The following is a 25,452-nucleotide window of genomic DNA, read 5'->3' on the forward strand; positions in this document are numbered from 1 at the left end:
TTGTAAAAGAATGTTAAAGAATGCCAAGGAATGTAATAGTGTGTAACCTAATAAAAGATAAACCTTAGGGTATTTATAGTATCTCAAGATAACATGAAATACTAATAAAAATAGGAAATGTAAGATTAAGTTAGCAATCAGTACGACTCAGTCTTTACTTATATCGGCATCATATGAGTCCTACCCTGCCTTTTTGTATCCGTTCTAGTGTTTGATCTTTCCAATACTTCAACTTTCAATTCAGCATACGACTTCCCTATATGAGTCGTACTCAAACTTATGACTTATGTACTTCTGAGACTTTGACTCTTGAGTAGTAGCTGAGATTCTGTTATAATTACGAATTCTCTATATGACTCGTATCCTATCTTACAACTTGGATACTGGAGTTCTATCTTCCGCATACTTAGCGTCTCAAGCTGGTTTTATGTTCTGTTATTTTTATGATTCAGTATATGAGTCATATCAAATTCTTAAGACTTAAGGTCTGACTCGTATACTAATAAGAATTGGTCCCTTTTAGGTCTTTTTCTTCTCTTTTCATTCAAATACTGTTGTAGACCTGTTTTACCTGTAATTCACACCAAAGTGCATCATATCCAACAAAATATCCTAAGTTCACACATGAAGTTGTAGTTTTAAGCATTAAAAGTGTCGTGTTTCTACGCCACATCATGGACTACCAATTGACCTTGAACCTAAGGCTCTGATACCAACTTGAGACGACTCGACCGGGGACCTTGTTGTAGTGGGCATCGCAAGTCCAACTAGTACTGGTGACCACCCCTAATACCCAACTCCAACCATCCAATGTATACCCTGAATCAGATGAATTCCAAACATATAACAAGATAACATATAATTGTCCAAATCCAGACTCTGGGCTAGGTCTATAACCGTGACCAACTCAACCTAGTCCAACCTTCCCAAATTAACTGATAACCATAACCTAATCGATATCCTAATATAAAAGGAAGGAACAACCAATAATACCTTCCAAGGGTGTGATCCCCAATACCAATGCCAATACTAAGGCCGACACCGATTTCGATCCCGCCCATGACAACCCATAGAAGTTCCACAAAAGCCTCTAGCCAAAAATAAAGTAATATACGATTGAGACATGCCCCCAACCATAGCCAAAAATGATATCCATAAATAAAAAAAAGTATGAGAAAATTTCCATAACATGAAATGGAGCCTTCCAAAAAGATGAAAGCTCACCACTCCAGTTCTAAAAATTAATCCTGAGATCAAACACTAAGCAGGAAGAGTAGAATGGCTAGTTCCTACATCATGTGGGGATATAATCTCCCTACAATGGGTTAGCGGGTAAATGCTAGTATGATCTCAGGATAAGGATAAAATAATACAATTTAATAAAACTAAGTAATCTATCCATATGCATATAAAACATACATATATATATAGCCATGTTGGGAAAGGGAACCGGGTTTAGCATGCATTTAAAATCATTAACCTATGTATGTATAGCTTACCGTCCTTATCTACCCACAGGCTATATGGGTCTAGTCTAACCCCTTTAACGGGCCTCGATGTATGTACAGTGTAACACCCTAAATGGGCCCCGATGTGTGTAGCCATACGAACCAGAGATACCATAATAATAATGGATTCCCAAGTACCCTTACCCTCCATGATACATATGTACAATGTACTTAGAGGATTCTCATGTACCTCATAGTATCATAAAAGGGTAACCATACCCTACCCCTTATGTCGTTAAAAATGAGTTTCTAGTGTTCATCCATTAGACTCGTACCTTTATGGTTATCTATCACACCCCTTCATTATTTCCTAATTAAATAAATTTCCAACCAGCCAATCCATTATTGCATTTATTGTTTACCAATGCTATTAATAGTGGTATCATCATACCGACTATAACTTGCAAGTATTTTCCTTAGCCAAACCTTAAGAGGTAAAGGGATTCCCGTGTACCCAATTACCAAATTAACTTGGGGGAGTCCCATGTACCCCACAAATATTACTTTATTGTGTTTGCTTGTGGGATTCCCATGTACCCCACATGTTTTTCATTACCATATTTACTTGGGGGATTCCATTGTACCCCTCATGGAGTTCAATTAACCATAACCATGGCCATCAAACCATTCAATTTAACCAATCCAAACCATTTATACCATTTAGGATTTCATTACCAAATCATACCATACAATAGTTCCATTAAAAGTTCAATAACATACTAAAAGCATTCACCTAGGAATTTTATCAAACATATTAGGGGCATAGTATTTCCAAGACCAAAACCAAATACTAGTTTAACCATTCGCATGCAACCAAGTATTGAAACCACCATTAAAATATGTAAATATTATTAAAACATGGGAAAACCATAAACAAGCCATCATAACCAAAACCCTTGATATTTATTTGAAAAGCCAAAATCATACAATAATCAAACCAAGAAAACATTGTATAAGACCATGTCTTTAGTTGGAACTAACAATGAGGGAACAGAAAATTCCCTAAACTAAGAAGATGATGGAGAGAATACCAACACAAGCCCCAAATTAACCCTTAAGATGAAACCCTAGCTTCTCTTTCCCAAAAGCCTTAGAGAGAATTGTAGAAGAAAGTGTTTAAGAGAGGTTTCTAAGTGTTAATAAATAGAATAATAGAGAAAATAAACTTCCAATCAAAATATAATTCATGGGGCCTTATTAGGTTAAGTGGGAAAATGTCTAGATTTCTCTAACTTAAACTCCTAAAAATCCCGTGAGGTGGGTACGACTTTCCATACTAGTCATACCCTCCAATACGAGTGGTACCCACCACTCATAGCCAAGGCCATCTCCCTTAGACCCAATACTATCCAAGGTACAATGCATCCCAAACCATGTCGTATCCAAGTATATGACTAGTACCCATGAATCGTTCCCCTAGAAGAATAGAGTCTAAAGAAGATTAAACACTGCCCACTATACGAGTCCATGGTATGACTCATACCCTGGATTATGGCTTATGGTGAGCCACTCGTACTCAGATCCAACTTAGTCTACCAAGTCTAAGATTAATTAAAGGAAAAAACCTAAACCAAATGACCTATATCCAACCATACAACTCGCACCAACCCAAGTTGTAGCCATTCCAAAAACCATTCCAATCCACCAACTAACACTGTTCAATAAACGACTGATCCATAACACTCGTACCCTATAATATGATTGATTTCCATAAGTCATATCCCGACCAGAACCTAAAAATCCATCAATTTTTCCAAGGGTCTCATACCCAGGTTTTTCACTAAATAAACTGGGAAAATATATTTTTATACTTAATAAATTGTCCTGACTTGTTTCTGTCTTGGCTTGAATCAACTTGACTTGGTGATAATATGTTGACTTGTTGGTCCGATTCCTAATTGTTCATTATTTCTTGTTACGCTAAGTATATGTTTGTTAAGCATATATTAACTTATTGTACTGCAACTTAGTTATATATTTATATTCTCCACCAGCACACTGTTATTCTTATGTGTTGATACTACATCTGCATTTATCTTTGTGAGTAGAACACATATTCCATCGATTCGTGTAAGACATCACTTGTAATTCCATAGGTTGACTCCAGATTTCAGGGTAAGCAGCATATTGGGCTATCATGGGATCTCTCCTTATGCCACTGTCTTTGTTTGGAGTTATACACTTTCTTTAATTTTTGAGGTTGTATCCCCTTCATGACATTCTTAGTATATTTTGGTATACCGATTTTTGAATTCTAGGGGCATTATGTTTGGTATTTATTTCTACATTTCTCGTAATTTGTTAGACTAGATAATCGTTTAACTATTAATGAGATAATTTTCTTCATTTACTGTAAGTGTTGGATTATGTTTTCACGGTTATTGATTTTCCCACCGAGTGAATAGTGTAGGTGACACTCACGATGGCTTTGGGTTGTGACACACCTGGTCTTATTTTTATGCGTGCAATGCATATTCCAGTAGCTCCTACGAGACCTAACTTATGATTCCAGTAATTAAATTTGGATTCAAAGGTGAGCAACATGTTTCGAGTTACCATGAATTCTTCTTGGATGATAGACTCTTTTTTTTTGGACTTGTATTTTTCAATTTAATTTTTGGGATTGCATCCCCTTCTTGAAAATCTTTAGTAGTTTACTTCAATTCCTAGGGATGGTTATGGTTAAGTACAATGACATTTTTTTGTTATACTTATGTTTTGATTAGAACTAGATATTTCCATTTATGAATTAGTTTACTTATCTCTAAGTGTTGACTTTTCGATGATATTTAGGGTAGACGATTCTCCCACCGGGTGAGTAGTGTGATGTCACTCACTGCGGGTTTCGATTCGTGATTAAAGCTAAGAGTAGAGTAGCCAATTGTACAGATTTTCATGATCCTAAAATAAGAAAATTCTGTCATACTTTTCTCCATTTACTCTAAAGTTCATTAGTGGATTTTTTAGATTTGTATGCTCAATTTTCACAGAGAACAAGAAGATGAAGGAGGAGGAAAAATAATTATACCTATACTTGGGGCATTAGATAAACTTTTTTAAAAAGTGGGTATAGAAAAAATGAGGGTGATTGAATAGGGTTTTGGTGAAAGTTTTATGATGTTGGAGTAGCAAAGTTAACCCATTATTTTCATTTGAGTTAATTTCAGCGATACTCGACTCAACCATCTAAAATTTGTCCAATTCAATTAAATATAGCTTAAATTAACCATAATAGATTATGTCAAAATATTTTTTAACCATTTAGTTTGATATAAAAACAAGTTATATTACTCTTTGACGGCAATTAAATATTTAATAAAAACAAGCTAAATAATTAAAACTTGACAAATGTTGGGCAAACTGAATTATGGACTATTGACTTTTCCTATTTCGGCACTGACTCTCGCTTTAGCCATGTCGCCTGTATAACACCCCTAAATTACTCAATATTAAGGGTAAAAGGTATCAAAATATTGGTATGGATTTGCGTTAAATTGATTTGGGATTTATCTCTAGTTATGAAATAAAAATATAAATTGCATTATATGGTATTGATTCTCACACTTTACATGACTTCTTTCTTATTCAATTGACTTTACTTTAATTGAAGGATAAATGAATAAGATTTAAACTATCTTGATTATATTCAATATTCAGTTTATGTATCTTTTAGAACTGACCATATTGATTGGATTATTAGTTTTTGAAAAGTATGCAAATTTGGCATGGTAAGTCCAAACTTACCATTGCTTTACATAGGACCGATTAATGATGTTGCTGAGTACATATATTTTTCATACTCACTTTTATTTTTATACCCTTTTCATGTTAAATCTATTCCGATTATGAGTGGTGTGTGATCTTGTTTTCAGTGCGTGATTGCTTAGAGTTATCTAGGAAGTTGCTTGATTATTCTGCATCATTGGGCTCCTTCTATTCCTCTTCTTCGTGGGTTTTCTTTCTAACTGGTGTAATATTTTGAGAACATTGTAAAAGTATTCTAGTAGATTTTACACCCCTGACATGTTTGGGAGTTATATATTTAGTTTTCTCTAAAAGTATTTATATTTTGTAAAATTTTCTTATTTTAAAAGATTGAGGTGTTTGATCAAGCATAAGGAAGAAAATAAGTATTTTTGGGTAGTAAAAAAGCAGTTATTCATAAGCTAAATTTTTTTTCCCTAAAAATACTTTTTGAAAAAGTAATTTCGAGAAAAATATACTTAAAATAGTTTTAAAAGGTTTGTCAAACACTAATTGCTACTCAAAAGTGTTTTTAAATTTATTGGTCAAACACAAATTACTTCTCACTATAAGTACATTTTTGAAAGGAGCTTTTGAAAAAAAAAACCTTTCTTGAAATAAGCTAATTGTAGAAGTTTGACCAAACAGACTAAATTACATTCGCTTATGACTTTTGATTGGTTTTTTCTTTTACATTAATTTTAATTGCTAAAGCAAGGTAGAAATTATAGATTCAGCCTGTACTCAGCAACATCGTTGGCTTTCCTTAACACGAAGCAATGACGAGGGTCGACCCTACACTTTCTTAACCTATAATCGATATTAACTTAGAAAAAATAACCCTATAAGATCCAAACACGCAACTAATTAAACTCGATAGCAATATGATAGATACAAACAACCTTCAAATAATGCAAGATAAACACTGAGTCCATATCCACAACACTTGAACATGAATTTTCCATCAGAACCAATAACTATTAACTAAGTAATAATGAATGAATGGATGGATGTAATGCATATGCAACGTATACGGTGCAGGAAAGTGGATCAAATTTATATAATATTGATTGGGCCTTCCATCTTGATTTATTTAATATTTGGGAAGATGTGTCTCTCCAATCCATATATACTGGGAAGACATTCCATCTAATCGATATAGTACTAGGCAAGATAGTCACTCTGATCAATATTGTATTAAGCATGCGTGTCATTCTGATCTATATGAAATGATATACATGATGTAAGGGCATGTAATATCAATCAAAAACGTCAAGTAAAATCTCAGTACATGGAGATATTGCTATGAGAATTCAATATTTAAATATCATTTCATATTACAGCATGTACTGACATTCACCCGAGCCCAGAATATCAACCTTGAGTCTCAAATAATATTTTAATATAATAACTCAAGTTCATTTACATTTTTAATTTTACCTTTCAATTATTGCTTAATTTATAGAATTATCACATTCGCTCAATGTACATCTAGAACAATAATGATCAAAGAAGAGAAAAATTCATCAACTAGCATATACATGATCATATAAACCACCAAAGTCATATAAGCTATGTTTCAAGACAAGAAGACAGTCCAAGCAAGTTAGATAGTCAAATAAAACCCTAACATGGCATCGGTATTTGCCTATATGCCCGTTATCTTATTTATATAATAATCCCATGATATAATTTCATATTACACATAATCAACAAAACACTAACATTTCATAAAGAATCAACAAAAAGTTTCAACTTGTCTTAAATCGAAGATCAAAAAATCAAATAGTGGCTTTACCTTTCCTTAAAGCCTCCAAAACAGCCCAATCTAATCAAATATATATTTTCTTATAAGAAAATAAATTCATGAAAACCTATATTATAATACTTTAATCCTAAACCTTAAAAGTCACTACAAAATTCAATCTCAAGCTCATAAGACAAAACTAAAACTTTATCTAAAAATCATGTTGCCCATAATATAAGAACTAAAATATGAAAATTTCTAAGAAATGAAGCTTAAATCACACTTCAAATCTTCAAAATATGATTTTATAACTTTATCCCTAAAATCCTCAATTTTCTCAATTTAAACCATTGATCAAAGGATAAATCATCAATAAAGTATTAGAAAATTCATAATAAAGATTTAGAATCAAAGTTATTGAGAAATTAAAAAATCTTTTTTTGAATCGCCCAAAATGAGTTTTCAAGTTCTCAAAATTGAGTTATGGGATTTATATTTGGAAATTATTTTTAAATCTATCTAGGTAATTACACTTTGCAATCACAGGAAACCTAACTCCATTGAGAGCAGATACAACTCAAACCCTTCAAGATGGCAAGGTCCCTTTCGCTAATGGAAGGTCTTATGCCTATGGACTCGGGCCCCTTTGATTACCCTTCGCTATCGCAGCATAAACATCAGAATCATGATGATCCACAAAGTACTTTTTTGCGAATTCTAGGAATAAATTCCACACATCATTTAATTACGAAACACAACAGTTAATTTCAAACTCAAAAATTCTAGTTTAAAGACAATCAATTATTCTAGTGGATTAAAAATGATATTTCGAGTCAATTGGAACTATCGAAACGTCGATCTGAGGACTTCTTGATCAAATGCTGATCAAAGTCACCTATAATACCCCAAGACTGCACCCTGGGTGTCACACGATGCTTATGAAATCAAAGGACCATAAGCTAACCCATCATTGGTACCTGCTGTGAGCACTAAATATATTACTAAAATATATGCAGAAAAATCTAAAAATGCCATAAGGTTCTCAAACTACTGAAATAACAACTGAGTATAACTGATAATAACATCTGAAAACTAAATAACTAACTAACTGTCTATACTAGTCAGAGAGTCTCTAACTGAATAACTGAGGAGTTAATGGGACAAACCCTCAACTAACTCCAACTGAAGTATCTACTGAACTATTGAAATACTAAAAAAAACTTTGTCCTTAAAATATGAGGACTCACCACTATAACTGCTGCTGATAGCTTAAGCTGCTAAGTATGATTAGGAATCTAAGCGTTCTAACCTATGATATGAGACATCATAGTATAAAATAAAGTATGCAACCAGTATGTGGAATGTACTGGTATGCTAAGTGAGGTAAGACTGATATACATGGGCTCATATGCATGAGATGATAATTGACTAAATGAACATCATAAAGTAACTGGATTAGAGTAGATGCAAAACTGTAACTACTGAGCATACTGAATATGCTATACTGTGCATATAGGTATACATCGTGTATCTAAGATTATACTGAAATTGAGTATTGAATTCTAATGGTTGAGTAACCGATAGCTGATAGCCATGTTTCTATATAACTTGACTGAGTTCTTTACTAAATAATGAGACTGACACTATAACTGTGGGAGTGTTCATCTAACCGACATACCCTAATGAAGATAGATTTGGGGTCCAACTTGTGATCCCATTTGGAAGGGTGTTAGAACCTTGCTATGGGATACTAAAAATGTTGTGTCAACCCTAATCTGGCACGAAGACTCATATATATATGATTGCATCAACCCTAGTCTGGTAGGAGGACGACTTGCCCTATGATAGCAATGTAGTTCTATAATATTGGGACTGCTACTAAGGTTCAAACCCTCTACTGGTAGGAATGAACCTATCCTTGGGTTTGCTCTGTGCTGAATTCTACTCCCAACTGAACCAATACTGAACTGATCACTAAACTATACTAGGCTTGACTGAGTTGACACTGATCATGTTGACTGACTGAACTGGACTAAGTTCACTGAATTTTGTTAGCTGACTAAGTACTGTGGTTCATTACATTTACTAGGAAAATTCTGTAACTACTGCAACTAAGTAAATAACTAGATTTTAGGTAATAAATACCCCCAGGACTCGATAGCATTAATAATAAAACATTGCAAATCTTGAAAACATAGCTATATTCAATTGTGCACAATTTATTGACTGAGAGATTTTGTTAAACACTTAGAGGTCATGAACTTAAACAAGAATGAGAACACATGATAATATGTCGTGATTACACTATTAAATTCATATGGACATTCTATCAAACACTCTGGGAGCATAATTAATGCACATGGTAATGAACAACACATAAGCATCATGACTATAACTTAAACTTGCAATTTCAAGGGTTTTAACATGGGAATTACATCAATCAACATGCATGTTATCTTATGTTCATGAAAATTATAGTTAAATCTTGAATTGAAACCCACACAACACCGTAAATATAAATACAACCGAATTTGAGCATATAAATCATGAATTTGAAAACTTGTAGTTTTAAAAAGGATTCTCGAACTCCAAGAATGAAAACCTAACATACCTTGATTATTGATTTCGTGAGAATTGTCGGTGAATTCTTAGGACTTGGACTTGAACTTGATGAAACTAGGGCCTTGTTCTTTAGAGCATTTGCGAGATAATGAGTTAATTTTGCCCTTTGGAAGGTTTAATTTTGTGTTATGGCTGAGTATTGTAAGGAAAAAATGATCCAGTTGCCCTCACAAACCCATAACTTAATACACAAAACTTTCCCAGTGATGTGATAGGCAACGTGCCACTTCGATGGGGTTGATACAATTATTGATGTCTCGCATCGATGGTGTCGACCTGATAGCCAATGCGACGCGTCATGATCACATTGGCTTTCTGATTTGGTCACCCAAACGTAGCTAAAAAATATTTGAAAATTCTGAAACTCACCATTGATGACCTATAGATAACCCCGACATGAATCAATTTAAAAATCGATAATCTATCGCCGGAAAGATCGTAAATGATGTCATTGAAATAAAGGCTAAAATGAGACTATGAGTCAACACTTGGCTGAAATTTTCTAAGTCTATGACCTCTTTTAGCATGCTATAAAGGACTGAAATGACTAAAACTTTGTGGGGTCTTACAATATCTCCCCCTTGGGAACATTCATCCTTGAGTTAGACTAACTGAACTGAAAGGAACTGAGGAACTATAATTATATTGAGATGCATAATTGAAGCATGACTGAATTCAGTAGACAAGACACGTGACTGAGTTGTTTCATGAATGCATGAATGATATGAGAATGTTATGCAGTTGTAACTAAGTAGGGAATATAGTAAATCTAAGGTAGACTATTACAATAAGTTGAGAATACCAAAGAATCTGAGATCCTTTATGGAACTTACATGAATGGGAACGTGAGATCATAACTGAGTATGAAGCATAATACATAGACTGAATTTCAGGAACTGAACTGATTTCTTGAAGACATAAAGTGACCTAAGAATGTTTATAAGGATGAGATAGGAATGAGAGAATCAACTTATGAGTAACCATTATCTCCAGCTAGATCTAGTTTAGTGAAGAAAAGATGAGAGATTTTATACATAAAAATCTCGGGGGTATTACATCTCCCCCTTGAGGTAGTTCGTCCCCCGAATGATACTGACTTGATTGAAATACTAGTAAAACAAAGATGATGCTTGGAACGCTTACGGACTGAATCATGATTGACTATCTGGGACATGAACGAACTGAACTGGAATTCACAATTTATAAGGATGTGAACAAACTATTTCTTTGAGGGGATATATTCATGAAACTTCGGATAGTAAGCCTAGATCAGAAGATGGAAAAACTATAAGAACCTGTTTATCTGACTGCTAATTTGAATTACTAGCTATACAGACTGACTTATACTGAAAGCTTATACTCAACTGGAGTATTTCTTTGACACTCTTTCTAAGAAGTTCTAGTGACTTTTAGGGAGTAAGGAATCTTAGGTATGGTCTGAGTACGACATCTGGATAAAAGATCACGACAAGGCTAAAATTCAACAATATGAAACACAGGGCTATGAAACATCAGCTAAGATAGAGCTACTAGGCCTTATGCACTATAACTGCTATCTTTCAAGGTTAGACATACTTCTCAAATACTCTCTCAATTATACCTTCTACCATAATACTACACTTCACCTGAGACTACTGAAAATAGTAACATGGGCACTGATAACTCTACTTATTGAAGTCTGAGCAGGGACTGAATTCTCCTACTATGCACAAGCCTATTCTGATATACAAAATGCACGATAATACTGTAATACTAGTCTGAATCATGAATTCAATATACCTTACATTTTCACAACCTCTCATCTTATGAAAAAAATAATTCTGATTTCCAATGCAACAACTAAGTACAACCTCTTACTAGACATTAACTAATGCGTAATGCATTTATCCTATTACACAGCAACATAATGTTCAAGCCTATCTTCATAACTACAGCCTCGAGTAAAAAAATGCAACAATCTTTTCTTAACATGAAATATTTACTCTCTCCCATCAAAGAAATTGCTCATCACTACATTTCAAAAGTAGAGGTCACTGAAATGCTAAAACATAAAAACCTAAAGCATGAACGAACACTATATAAAACTTGACACTTAAAAGAGGCCTGAGGAATAAAATGTCAACATCATGGGTTCATCCAGAGACCTAGACTGAGGATATACATTACATAATCTGAATTTCCCTGATCATTGAGAGTGTTGCATGAATACTAAAACTTAACATACTGTAGAGAATAAGGACATGAGTTATGAGTTGCATGACCTGAGTTTAGAATTTTTGAATTGATGGAACATGATTCGCACTGCTGAGCAAAATGGAACTCCCCATACGAGGGACTGGAATCAAATATGATTCTATGGAAAGTACATGAATATAAGTTATGACCATAGAGCTGATATGTAAAGCATGTGTAGATATTGTAACAACGAAAGTACAAATACTAGAATAAGCATGGCTCGGGCATCCTTCTGTCTAGTGTTGTTCTATAACACACTGCATCACTACTAGAATCTGAGAGCCTGACTTGGTCACTTGTTCTACCATCTCCCCCTTAACTGAAAGCTATCATTCTGAGTCTGTAGACCACTTAACCAACATCTTTAAACTATAATAAAATGATTTTACAGTAGAGTCTGAGATATAACAATACTCATAAACACTAAACTCACCCTGAAAGATTGCACCTAAAAGTGTAAAACCCTATTGCTGAGACTTCCTTCTGAGATAGAACTCTTAACTTTCTATAGCCCCAAATACATCATGTAACAACTTAAGAATGGACTAACTTAGATTTTTCAACTCCTCTTTCTATTAGCTCAACCTTCAAAGATCCAAACTTAGACCTTAACACATAACATGGATATGCCTAATTCTTTAAAAACTATACTACTTTCATCATAGCCTACAAATATCACAACCACAACACATGTTTCAAATCAACAAACTTAAATTTTTTTATGCACTGCTTCAATTCCATTGATTTGCCTTTCACATGACTAGTCCCATGAATTATATAATCTGCTCACCTTTAGATAACACCATCCCAATTCTACTACTATTATTAAATTCCTAGTTTCATGCTTCTAACTCTAGATCATATGTTTTCATAGGATTCTGAGAAGGAAGCTAAAATCATATCTTACTCCTTAGCACTGAGGTAAGGTACTACCCCTTTATTCACTGACTAGTTCACTGAGAACCTAAAATAGAACTACTCTATTTCTGAAAACAACTGAAGTGATTTACTGGGATACAGTAACTGGGCAATTTCTTTATACCCATCTGGCTAAGATAGATGTACCCACTGTGGTGGACACTGAGATGGGCTCTGCTAAGGTTTTGGGACTGACACTGAACTTGAAAACTACATTGAGGGTTATAAAACAAAGAGAATCTCTAGGATCTAACAAGGCATAAACATGAAATGAATGGCTAGTAAAGTACCCGTAACCACATCAAAAGACATTTCGTCATCCTATCAGGACTATTTTGCATATAGCCTATTCTAATACTGACCCCTATTAGTACTGGAAACAACAACACCATGGTAAGTCAGGTAACCAGATGAAACTATAGGATGGTTGGATTGATCCTGTTGGCGCAAATCGTTTCCCCTCTGAGCCATTACACTATACTCCCGTAGCCTATGGCCTATCTTACCATATCTAAAATACATATCACTACCGGCTCTACACATACCTTTATGATTCTTACCACATTCTTAGTAAAGCGGAATAGTACGAACACCATTCCCACTACCTTATGACTTAGATCCTAGTGCTCTATCTCAACTATCATTCTTAAAGTTAGGCACTAGCGTACTAGCAGAAGGTAGAGATAGGACTGAGAATTTTTGAAGGGATTGGGAGTGGTTACAACACCTTGACCTAGGCTTAAAACTTATTATTTTGGCCCTCTTATTCTTTCTTTCTTTCTTTCTACTCTCCCTCTCTCACTTGGATAAGCATGGATCAAAAGCCTAGATAGGATAACAACCTACAGTTTATTCTGAGCAACTATCAAATAAGCTAAGGTAGTTAAAGTAGCTCTAAATTTGGCTTGAGAGACATATTCATTCAGGTGATCTTCCTGTACTGGAGGATGTATGGGATAATTCTCATTTCTTTTTTTGCTAGTCATTCTAGTAGGCATATACTATAAATGAAAGGAAGATTGGAATAAGACAAAGAGTTTAACTTGAGCACATGATTTTCTCACTCGCATGATATGAAAACTGAAAAAAGGGAAATTTTCCTAAAAATGCCTCATAGGCTCTTGTCGATAAGTGTGGCGCGCTACTCACCCATGCACAAGACTCTACTTGACACGACTTTCAGATTCTCTAGCACTCTTTAGAACATTAGGCATTGATACCAAGTTTGAAATGCCCCAACACTGTACCCTAGGCGTTGCACAATGCTTACGATCCCGAAGGACCATAAGCTAACCCATGACTAGTACATGCTGTTAGCACTGAATATAATAATGGAATATATGTAGATAAAGTCTACAAATGCCATGAGGTTCTCAAACTACTGAAATAAAAACTGAGTATAAATGATAATAACATCTAAAAAAACTGACTAACTGACCAACTATCTATACTAGTCTGAAAGCCTTTAACTGAGTAACTGAAGAGTTGATGGGATAAACCCCGAACAAACTCTGACTGAAGTAACTACTGTACTACTGAAATAAATAAACTCTGCCCTCAAAATATGAGGACTTAGCACTATAATTGCGGCTGATAGACTAAGCTTCTAAGTACGATCAGGAACCTGAGCATCCGAACCTATAATATGAGATATCATATTACATAAAAAAGTATACGATCAATACGTGGAATGTACTGGTATGCTAAGTGAGTAAAGGCTGATATACATGGGTTTGTATGCATGAGATGATAACTAATTGAATGAACATCATGAAGTAACTGGATGAGAGTATATGCAAAACTGTCACTACTGAACTTATTAAACATGTTATACTGCACATATAGCTATTCATCATATATCTGAGATTATACAGAAATTGAGTACTGAATTCTGATGTTGTGTAACTGATAACTGATAGTCATGGTTATGTAGAACTTGAATAAGTTCTTTAATAAATATTGAGATTGATACTGTAACTGTAGGAGTTTTCATTTGACCGACATACTCTGATGAAGTAGGATTTGGGGTCCAACCTATGACCCCAGTTGGAAGGGTGTTAGCACCTTGCCTTGGGATTCTTACAATGCTGCGTGAACCCTAATCTGGCAGGAAGAATCATGAAATATATATATAATTACGTCAACCCTAGTCTGGAAAGAAAACGAATTACGCTATGCTGGCTACGTTTCTGTAATATAGGGACTGCTACTAAGGTTCAAACCCTCTACTGGCAGGAATGCCCCCGTCCTTGCAAGAATTTCTGGTGCATTCTAGGGACTTGTACTTGAACTTAATAAAACTAGGGCTTTGTTCTTGAGAGTATTTGTGAGATAATGAGTGAATTTTACCCTTTGGGAGGTTTAATTTCATGTTATGGCTGAGTATTGTAAGGGGAAAATGACTCGATTACTCCCACAAACCCATAACTTAATACATAAAACTTGCCAGTAATGCGATAGGCAATGCGCTACATCGATTATGTTAATGCGATCACTGATGCATCGCATCGATGGTGCTGATGCAATAGCCAATGGGACACGTCATGATCGTGTTGGCGTCAACCAAAGTGGCTCAAACGATATTCAAAAATTCTAAAACTCATGCAAGATACCTATAGATAACCCTGATCATGAATCAATTTAAAAATCAACAATCTGAGGCTAGAAAGATCATAATTGATGCCATTGAAAAATCAAGGCCAAAATAAGACTAAGGGTCAACACTTAGCTAAAATTTTTGAAGTTTGGGACCTCTTTTGGCATGCTATAAAGGGCTGAAATGACTAGGACTTTACGAGGTCTTAGAATATCTCCCCCTTGGGAACATTCATCCTTAAATGTGACTGACTGAACTGAGAGAAATTGAGGAACTATACTCACACTGACATGCATAACCGAAGCATGACTAAATTCTAGATACATGACACATGACTGAGCTATTTTATGAATGGACGAATGATTGATAACTTTATGCAGCTGTAACTGAGTAGGGAATATAGTAAATCTAATGAAGACTGTTACCTTAAGTTGAGACTACTAAAGAATCTAAGATCCTTTACTGAACTTGTATGAATGGGAACATGAGATCATAACTAAGTCTGAAGCATGATACATAGACTGAATATCATGAACTGAACTAATTTCTTGAACACATGCAGTGACATGAGAATGGTTATAAGGCTGAGATAGGAATGAGAGAATGAACTTATAAGTAACCATTATCTCCAGATGGATCTGGTTGCGTGAAGAATAAATGAGAGATTTAGTACATAAAAATCTCCCAGGTATTACACCTCCCCCTTAGGATATTTCATCCCGTGAATGACACTAACTTGACTAAAATACTAGGAAAACTAAGATGGTACTAAGAACACTTATGGACTAAATCATGATTAACTATCTAGGTTCTAAAATATGATGCATGAACTGGACTGGATTTACAATTTACATCAATGGAAACAAAATATTTATTGGAAAGGATATATTCATAAAACTTCAGATAGTAAGACGATATCGAAAGATGAAAAAACCATAGGAATATGTTTGTCTGACTACTAATCTGAATTACTGGTTATATAGACTAACTCATACTGAAAGCTTATACTTAATTAGAGTATTTCTTCGACACTCTTTATAAGAAGTCCTATTAACTTTTAAGGAGTAAGAAATCTTGGGCATGGTCTGAATAAGACATCTGGATAAGAAATCACAACAAAGATAAAATTTAGTAATATGAAACACAGGCCTATGAAACATTAGCTAAGATAGAGCTACTAGGTCGTATGCACTACAACTACTATCTTTCAAGCTTAGACATACTCCTCGAATACTCTCTCAACTATACCTTCTACCTTAATACTGCACCTCACCTAAGACTACTGAAAATATTCAGATGGGCACCGATAACTCTACTTACTGAAGTTTGAGTTGGACTGAATTCTCCAACTATGCACAAGCCTACTCATATCTATGAAATGCACGCATAACACTGTAATACTAGTCTGAATCATGAATTCAACACACCTTGGATTTTCACAACCTCTTAGCTCATGAAAAAAACAATTCTGATTACCCATTCAACAACTAAATACAACCTCTTACAAGCCATTCACTAATGCGTAATGCATTTATCCACTTACACACCAACATGATGTTCAAGCCTATCTTTATAACTACAGCCTCGAGTAAAACAAACATGCAACAATCTTTCCTTAACATGAAATATTTACCCTCTCCAATCTAAGCAATTGATCATCACTATATTATTTTATAAGAAGAGGTCATTGAAAGGCTAAAACATAAGGACCTAAAGCATGAATGAACACTATACAGAACTTGGCACTTAAAAGAGGCCTGAGGAATAGAATATCAACATCATAGGTTCATCCAGAGACCTAAACTGAGGATATACATAATATAATCTAATTTTCATTGATCATTAGTAGTGTTGCATATATATTGGAACTAAACATACCGTAGAGCATGAGCTGCATGATGTGAGTTTGGAATTTTTGAATTCATGGAACATGATTTGCACTTCTGAGCAAACTGGAACTCCTCATACGAGGGACTGGAATTATAAATGATTATAAGGAAAGTTAATGAATATGAGCTATGAGCATAGATCTAATATGTAACACATGTGTAGATATCGTAACAACTGAAGTAAAAATGCTGAAATAAGCATAGGTCGGGCATTCCCCTCCCTAGTATTGTTCTACAACACACTGGCATCACTACTAGAATCTGAGAGCCTGACTTGGTCACTTGTTCTATCATTTCCACCTTAGCATAAAGCCATCATTCAATGTCTGTGGACCACTTAACTAATATCTCTAAACTGTACTAAAACCATTTTACTCTAGAGTTCGAGATATAACAATACACTAAACTCAGCCTGAAAGACTGCACCTGAAAGTGTAAAACCCAACTGTTGATACTTTCTTCTGAGATAGAACTCTGAACTTTATATAGCCCCAAATACATCATGTAACAACTTAATAACTAACTAACTTAGAATTTTCAACTACTCTTTCTACTAGCTCAACCTTCAAAGATCCAAACTTAGACCCTAACACATAATACAGATATCCATAATTCTTTAATAACAATACTACTTTCATCATAACCTACAATTATCAAATCCACAACACATGTTTCAAATCAAAAAAGTTAATTTTTTGTATACACTGTTTCAATCCCATTGATTCACCTTTCACATGACTAGTCCTATGAAATATATAATCTACTCAACATTAGATAACACCATCCCAACTCTACTATTGTTGTTAAATTCTTGGTTTCATGCTTATAAATCTAGTTCATATGTTGTCATAGGATTCTGAGAAAGAAGATAAAATCATATATGACTCCTAAGCATTGAGGTAAGGTACTACCCTTAATTCACTGACTAGTTCATTGAGAAGCTGAAACTAAAATTCTCTATTTCTAAAATCAATTGAAGTGCTTTACTGGGATACTGTAACTGAGAAATTTCTGTATACCCTTCTATCAAAGATAGATGTATCCACTAGGGTAGACATTGAGAAGTACTCTACTATTATTTTGGGACTGGCATTAAACTTGACAACTACATCTGGTGTTACAAAACAAAGAGAAGCTCCAGGATCTAACAAGACATAAACATGTAAATGATGGCCGATAATGTACTTGTTACTATGTCAAGAGAACTTTCTAGATCCTGTCGGGACTGAATTGCATATAGCCTTTTCTTACGCTGACCACTATTAGTACTGAAAATGACAACACCCTGCTGAGTTAGGTGAATGGATGAAAATGGATGATGGTTGGACTGAACCTGTTGGCGCAAATCCTTTCCCTTTGAGCCATTACTCTACACTCCTGCATCCTATGACTTGGCTTACCACATAAAAAACATACATCACTGCTGGCTCTACACACACTTTTATGATTCTTACCACATTCTTCCCAAAGTGGATTAGTATGAACACCATTCCTACTACCTTGTGACTTAGAACCTAGTGCTCTACCTCGACTATCATTCTTAAACTTAGGCTCTAGCACACTGGCTGAAGGAGAAACTGGGGCTAAGAATTTTTTACGAGATTGGGAGCGGTCACTACCGCTTGACCAAGGCTTAAAATTACTTATTTTGGCCTTCTTATTCTTTCTCTTTCTTCCTATGCTCCCTTCTTACTCGGCTGAGCACTAATCAAAATCCTAGATAGAACAATAACCTATAGATTGTTCTAAGCAACTAGTAAATAAGCTAAGGTAGTAAAAATAACACTAAATTTGGCATGAGAGACAAGTTCATTTAGGTGATATTCCTATACTGGCGGAGGTGTAGGTTGATTCTCATTTCTTGTTCCTTTAGTCTTTCTAGGAGGCATATTCTATAAATGGAAGGAAGATTGGAATTAGACAGAGAGTTTAACTTGAGAACATGCTCCACTCACTCACACAATATGAACGCTAAAATAAGGGAACTTTTCCTAAAAATGCCCCATAGCCTCTTCTCCATAAGTGTGGAACGCTACACACCCATACATAAGAATCTACTTAACGTGGCTTTCAGACTCTCTCAGACTCTTTAGAACCTTAGGCTTTGATATCAAGTTTGTAATGCCCCAAGACTGCACCCCAGGTATCATATGGTGCTTATGACCCCAAAGGACCACAAGCTAACCCATGACTGGTACCTACTTTGAGCACTAAATATAATACTAGAATATATGTAGAAGAAATCTAAAAATGCCATAAGGTTCTCAAACTACTGAAATAACAACTGAGTATAACTACTAATAACATCAGAAAACTGAATAACTAACTAACTATCTGTACTAGTCTGAAACCTTTAACTGAATAACTGAGGAGTTGATGGGACAAACCCCCAACTAACTTCGACAGAAGTAACTACCGAACTACTAAAATACTAAAATAAATAAACTCTGTCCTCAAAATATAAGGACTCACCACTATAACTGCTGCTGATTGTCTAAGCTTCTAAGTATAACCAGGAACCTGAGGATCCTAACTTATAATATTAGACATCATAGTGCAAAAGAAAGTATAAAATCAATATGTGAAATGTACTGGTATGCTAAGTGAGGTAAGACTGATATACATGGGTTCATATACATGAGATGACAACTGATAGAATGAACATCATCAGGTAACTAGATGAGAGTAAATGCAAAACTATAATTGCTGAACATATTATACTACGCATATAGGTATTCATCATGTATCTGAGAGTATATTGAAATTGAGTACTAAATTCTAATGGCTGAGTAAGTAATTACTAATAGCCATGGTTCTGTAGAACTTAACTGAGTTATTTACTGAATAATGAGACTAAAAATATAATTATGGGAGTGTTCATCTAGCCGACATACCTCGATGAAGACAAATTTGGAGTCCAACCAGTGACCCCAGTTAGAAAGGTGTTAGAACCTTGCCACAAAATACTAACAATGTTGTGTCAACCCTAATATGGCAGGAAGACTCATGAAATATATATGTATATATGATTGTGTCAATACGAGGCCGGCAGAAGGATAACTTATCCTATGCTGGCTACATAGTTTTGTAATATAGGGACTACTACTAAGGGTCAAATGCTCTGCTGGAAGGAATTCCTCAATCCCTAGGTTTGCTCGGTGCTAAATCCTACTCCCAACTGAATTGACAGTGAACTGATCACTAGACTATACTAGGCTTGATTGAGCTGACACTGATCATGTTGACTAACTGAACTAGACTAAGTTCACTGAGTTCTATTAGCTGACTAAGTACTACGGTTCTTGAACTCTACTGGGACAATTATATAACTACTGCGGTTCTTGAAAGCATAGCCATATTCAATTGTTCACAATTCATTTATTAAGATATTTTTTCAAACACTTAAAGGTCATGAACTTGTAAAACAATAAGAATACATGATAGCATGTCATGATTACACTATTCAATTCACATGGATATTCTATCAAACACTTTGGGAGCATAATCAATGCACTTGGCAATGAACAACACATAAGCACCATGACTACAACTTAAACTTACAATTTCAAGGGTTTTAACATGGGAATTATATAAATCAACATACATGCTATCTTATGTTCATGAAACTAATAATTAAATCTTTAATTGAAATCCATACAATAATGCAAACATAAATACAATCCAATTTGCGCATGTAAATCATGAATATAAAAACTTGTAGTTTTAAAAAGTGTTCTTGATCTTCAAGAGTGGAAGAAAACCCAAGGATAAACACGTAACATACCTTGATTATTGATATCATGAGAATTTTTGATTAATTCTTGATACTAGGACTTGAACGTGATGAAACTAGGGCTTTGTTCTTGAGAATATTTGTGAGATAATGAGTGAATTTTGCCCTTTTGGTGGTTTAATTTCATGTTATGGTTGAGTATTGTAAGTGTAAAATGACCCAATTACCCCCACAAACCTGTAATTTAATACAAAAAACTTTCCTAGTGATGCGATAGGAGATGCATCGCGTTAATGGGATCGACATGATCACCGACACATTGCATCGATGGTGCCGATGTGATAGTGAATGCGACACATCATGATCACGTTGGTTTGCTATTTTGGTCACTCAGACGTGGCTCAAACGATCTTCAAAAATTCTAAAACTCACCCGAGATGACTTATAGATAACCCTGATCATGAAACATTTTAAAAATCAACAATCTAAGGCCAGAATAATCGTAAATAATGCCATTGAAATATCGAGGCCAAAATGAGACTAAGGGTCAACGCTTTGCTGAAATTTTGTAAGTCTAGGACCTCTTTTGGCATTTTATAATGGACTGAAATGACTAGGACTTTGCGGGGTCTTACATCAACTATTAAATTTTAAATTTTTATATTTTCATTCAATGACTTAAAATGCATCCAAAGCCTCAAGATCTAACAAAAGGTCCAACTACTTTAGAAATCAGCTTTTAAACCTAAGAGGACTGTCAAAATTTCATTTCGAGCACATTTTCATAAAATGTTGACTAGGGTCAATCCTACAACTTTTTAACCTTCCAAAATAAAAATATCACGCAAAACTCATCCAATCACCTTAGGATTCATTTTATCCTCTTTCATATATTACAAACATCATTTTAAAGCTATGAAAATAGGTATAATAGTCAAATATATAGAAATAAAATAAAGTCATGAGGATTGTTATAGTTTAGGCTCAAAGTTGATAGTCATAGAATTCCATGATATTTGTAGTGTATATGTTTTATTTCTATTTCTTTCAAGAATTATTTTCTATGTCTTTGTATTTGTAATAATACACCTCCAATTGTGAATAACACATGATTTACCTTATCTCATTTATGACATACTTACAATATTGAGTCTTAAGTCATCTACATTTACAGTTTCTTGATTAATGTTATTGAGATTTTTTTATCATTTCCATTCTTGATTACTGATGCTTCCTCCAAGATGAGGTTCATATGAGAAGAAGTAAATTCCTTCTCCAATAATATACTAGGAAAAAGTGCTATCTATGTATCACATGTTTCCACTTCTCATTTCTTTTGTGCATATTGGAATGTTTGGATTAGTTAGTTCTAATTAGTTACTATTTTAATTACTATTTCCATTTTTGTTACCTTGAATTGCTTCTTATAGAGTTAGTTATGATTAGTGAGTTAGTTAGTGGTCATGTTGTGTGGTGAGCTGTCAGCTATAACCTATGAGTGTAGTTGAGAAAAGAAACTTCTTGATAATTCTAAAAGCTACACACTATTCTATAAATAGATGCCTAGCTGAAGCAATGTACAAGTTTGTATTTTCATCTGCTTGTTTAATAAGAGCTTACATTGCCATGGCTTCTCTTTTCTTCTCTTCTCTAGTTACTATAAATTCATATCATATCATAGCATCGATCGTGGATGCTCGGTATATAGAGTTTAGATCTCTATTATGAAAAGGATGACATCTTTTCTTAGCTAAAACCTCTGTTGTTTCTCTTCGATTGAATTCAATTGAATTCTCAATGGCACCAGAGATTGATTTGAGTGATCCTCTATTTATTGGAGCTTCAGATGTATCTAGAGCTACACTAATTCCAATGAAACTTGTTGGATTAGAAAATTATGAAATGTGGAGTAGGTCAATAAGAATTTCATTATTGGGGAAAAGGAAATATGGATTTGTAACTAGTGTGTAGTAATGATGTGTACAGAGAAGAATTACATAAATAATAGGAAAGTTATAATGCTATAGTATTATTGTGGTTGATGACCTCAGTCAGTGCAGATTTGCTGAGTGAAATTATGTATGCAACAAGTGGATATGAAGTATGGAAAGATCTGTAGGAGAGGTTTAATAAGGTAAATCATGTAAGGGTGTATCAATTGCATAAGGAAATTAATACTTTGTTAGAAAAAAACTAATTTAGAAGCTGGTTTAACTGGTACAATGCCAACCTCTACACCTCTAGAGTCTAATGCCAGACTAACATCAGTTGAATATGATACGGTAACCGGTTTTATTGGTGATGCTATTTTAAAGGATGTAACCTCTTATCAGAGATTGGTGGGAAAGATCATGTATATCACCATAACTAGACCAGATATCAGTTATGTTGTTCACACACTAAGATAGTTCATGAAAATTCCAAAATGATCTCACTTGGAAGCTGGACATAGTGTGGTCAGATACTTGAAAGGATCTGTAGGTCAAGGAGTCTGGTTAAAGACTCTGACTAATAAAACCTTAGTTTGTTTGTATAACTTAGATTGGGTTGTATGCCCTAACACAAGAAGGTTTGTTACTAGGTATGTGGTATATTTAGTGGTTCCTTAGTATGGGTGAAATCCAAGAAGGAACATTCAATTTCAAGAAGTTCAACTAACGCTAAGTACAGAAGTATGTCTTCAGCTGTTACAGAACTTAATTTGTCAAAGGGGCTGTTTGCAGAATTGAATATAAAAGTTCATAAACCTATCACTTTTGTTCGGTGATATTAAATCAGCTATACATCTTGCAAAAAATCTTATCTTTCATGTGAGAACCAAACATATAAAAAATGATAGTCTCTTCATTAGAGATAAAATCAAGAATGGTCTAGTCCAACCCTTGTATGTTTCTACATAACATCAAGTAGCAAATTTTTTGACTAAGATCTTGGGGCATTCTCAACACTGTTACCTATTAAGAAAGCTTGGTCTGCTTATCATTTTGCATCTTTAGCTTGATGGGGAGTAATGGAAAGTCCAAATTAGTTAGTTGTATTAGTTACTATTTTTAGTTACTATTTTCATTTTTTGGAATTACTGTTACATTAAATTAGTGTTCATAGAGTTAGTTATGATTAATAAGTTAGTTAATGGTTATGTCGTGTGGTGAGCTGATAGCTATGGGATGTGAGTGTAGTGTAGTTGAGAGAAGAAACTTTATATAATTCTAGAAGATACACGCTAGTCTATAAATAGATGCCTAGCTGAAACAATGTTCAAGTTTATATCTTCCTCTACTTGTTTAATAAGATCTTACATTCCCATGGCTTTTTTTCTCTTCTCTTCTCTTCTCATATTACTATAAATTTCCCAAAGATCCATTTTTTCGATCTTTCAATCAGGAATGGCCATAAGTACCAATTTTTTCTTTAATTTAGATATCATTATATTCTTCTGATATTTAATTCACTCTTATTTTATGGCTTCCAATAAAATTTTGATTTCTAGGGATATTTTATTTGTTGTGGTCTTATTCTCTTAAAATAGTTCATTTTTTCTACGATGCTTTCTATTGATTTGATTTCACTTTCTTCATCTGGGAGACCTATGAGACTAGTTCCTTTTTTCTACTATGCTTTGTTCTTATTTGACTTCAATTTCATCATTTGTGAGACCTATAAAGGCATAATCATTGATGTAAGGGATCTTCTTATAAATGATTACTTCCTTTTGATTATCCTTTGAAGTTTTTTGGCATAGAGAATCAATCCTTCATCTTTGGAGTGTAGCTTTTGCTCTTTTAATGTGTCCCTTTTTCTATATTTTTGTGTTTTGTCATAGAGAATCAATCTTTCATATTTGGAGTGTAGCTTTTGCTCTTTGAATGAATAATAAAGTAACTAGTGAAATGATCAGGCCTTTGGAAAGATGGGGCTCACCACTTAACAATAAATCCACAGGAGTAATCAACCACCTAACACTGCACATGAGCAATAGAAAAACCCTCAAACCCTACATTATGAAATGATACAGCATTTACGAATGGTCAGTGGGGCAAGGATTGGAATTTAACTCACGAGATAGGTATATATAATGCAATTGCCAAAATACAATCATCAACCATATGAACCATAGTCATATACATACATAGGATGCCAGGATAGGGACAAGGGTCATGAACATGAGAGTTTAAAACCATTAGCCTGAACTGTGTAACTCTCTCCATTCTAAAGGCATCCATTAGGCTATATAGGTCCAGCTCCCCCTTCTAGAAGGGTCTTTGTGTATGTTAGCCGTACAAACTGAGGAAAATCCAAGGAGGCTAAAGGCACCAAGGTGACAACCTTCCCAATATATATATGTGTGTGTGTGCGCGCGCGCGTGCGTGCGTGTGTGCGTGCGTGTGTGTGTTTGTATGTATGTATAATTTGTGCACCAAGCACATTATTACATAGACCCCCAACGCTGGAAAGTGTGG

This window comes from Capsicum annuum, chromosome 1 (genome assembly GCF_002878395.1).
Source record: "Capsicum annuum cultivar UCD-10X-F1 chromosome 1, UCD10Xv1.1, whole genome shotgun sequence".
Classification (NCBI taxonomy): domain Eukaryota; kingdom Viridiplantae; phylum Streptophyta; class Magnoliopsida; order Solanales; family Solanaceae; genus Capsicum; species Capsicum annuum.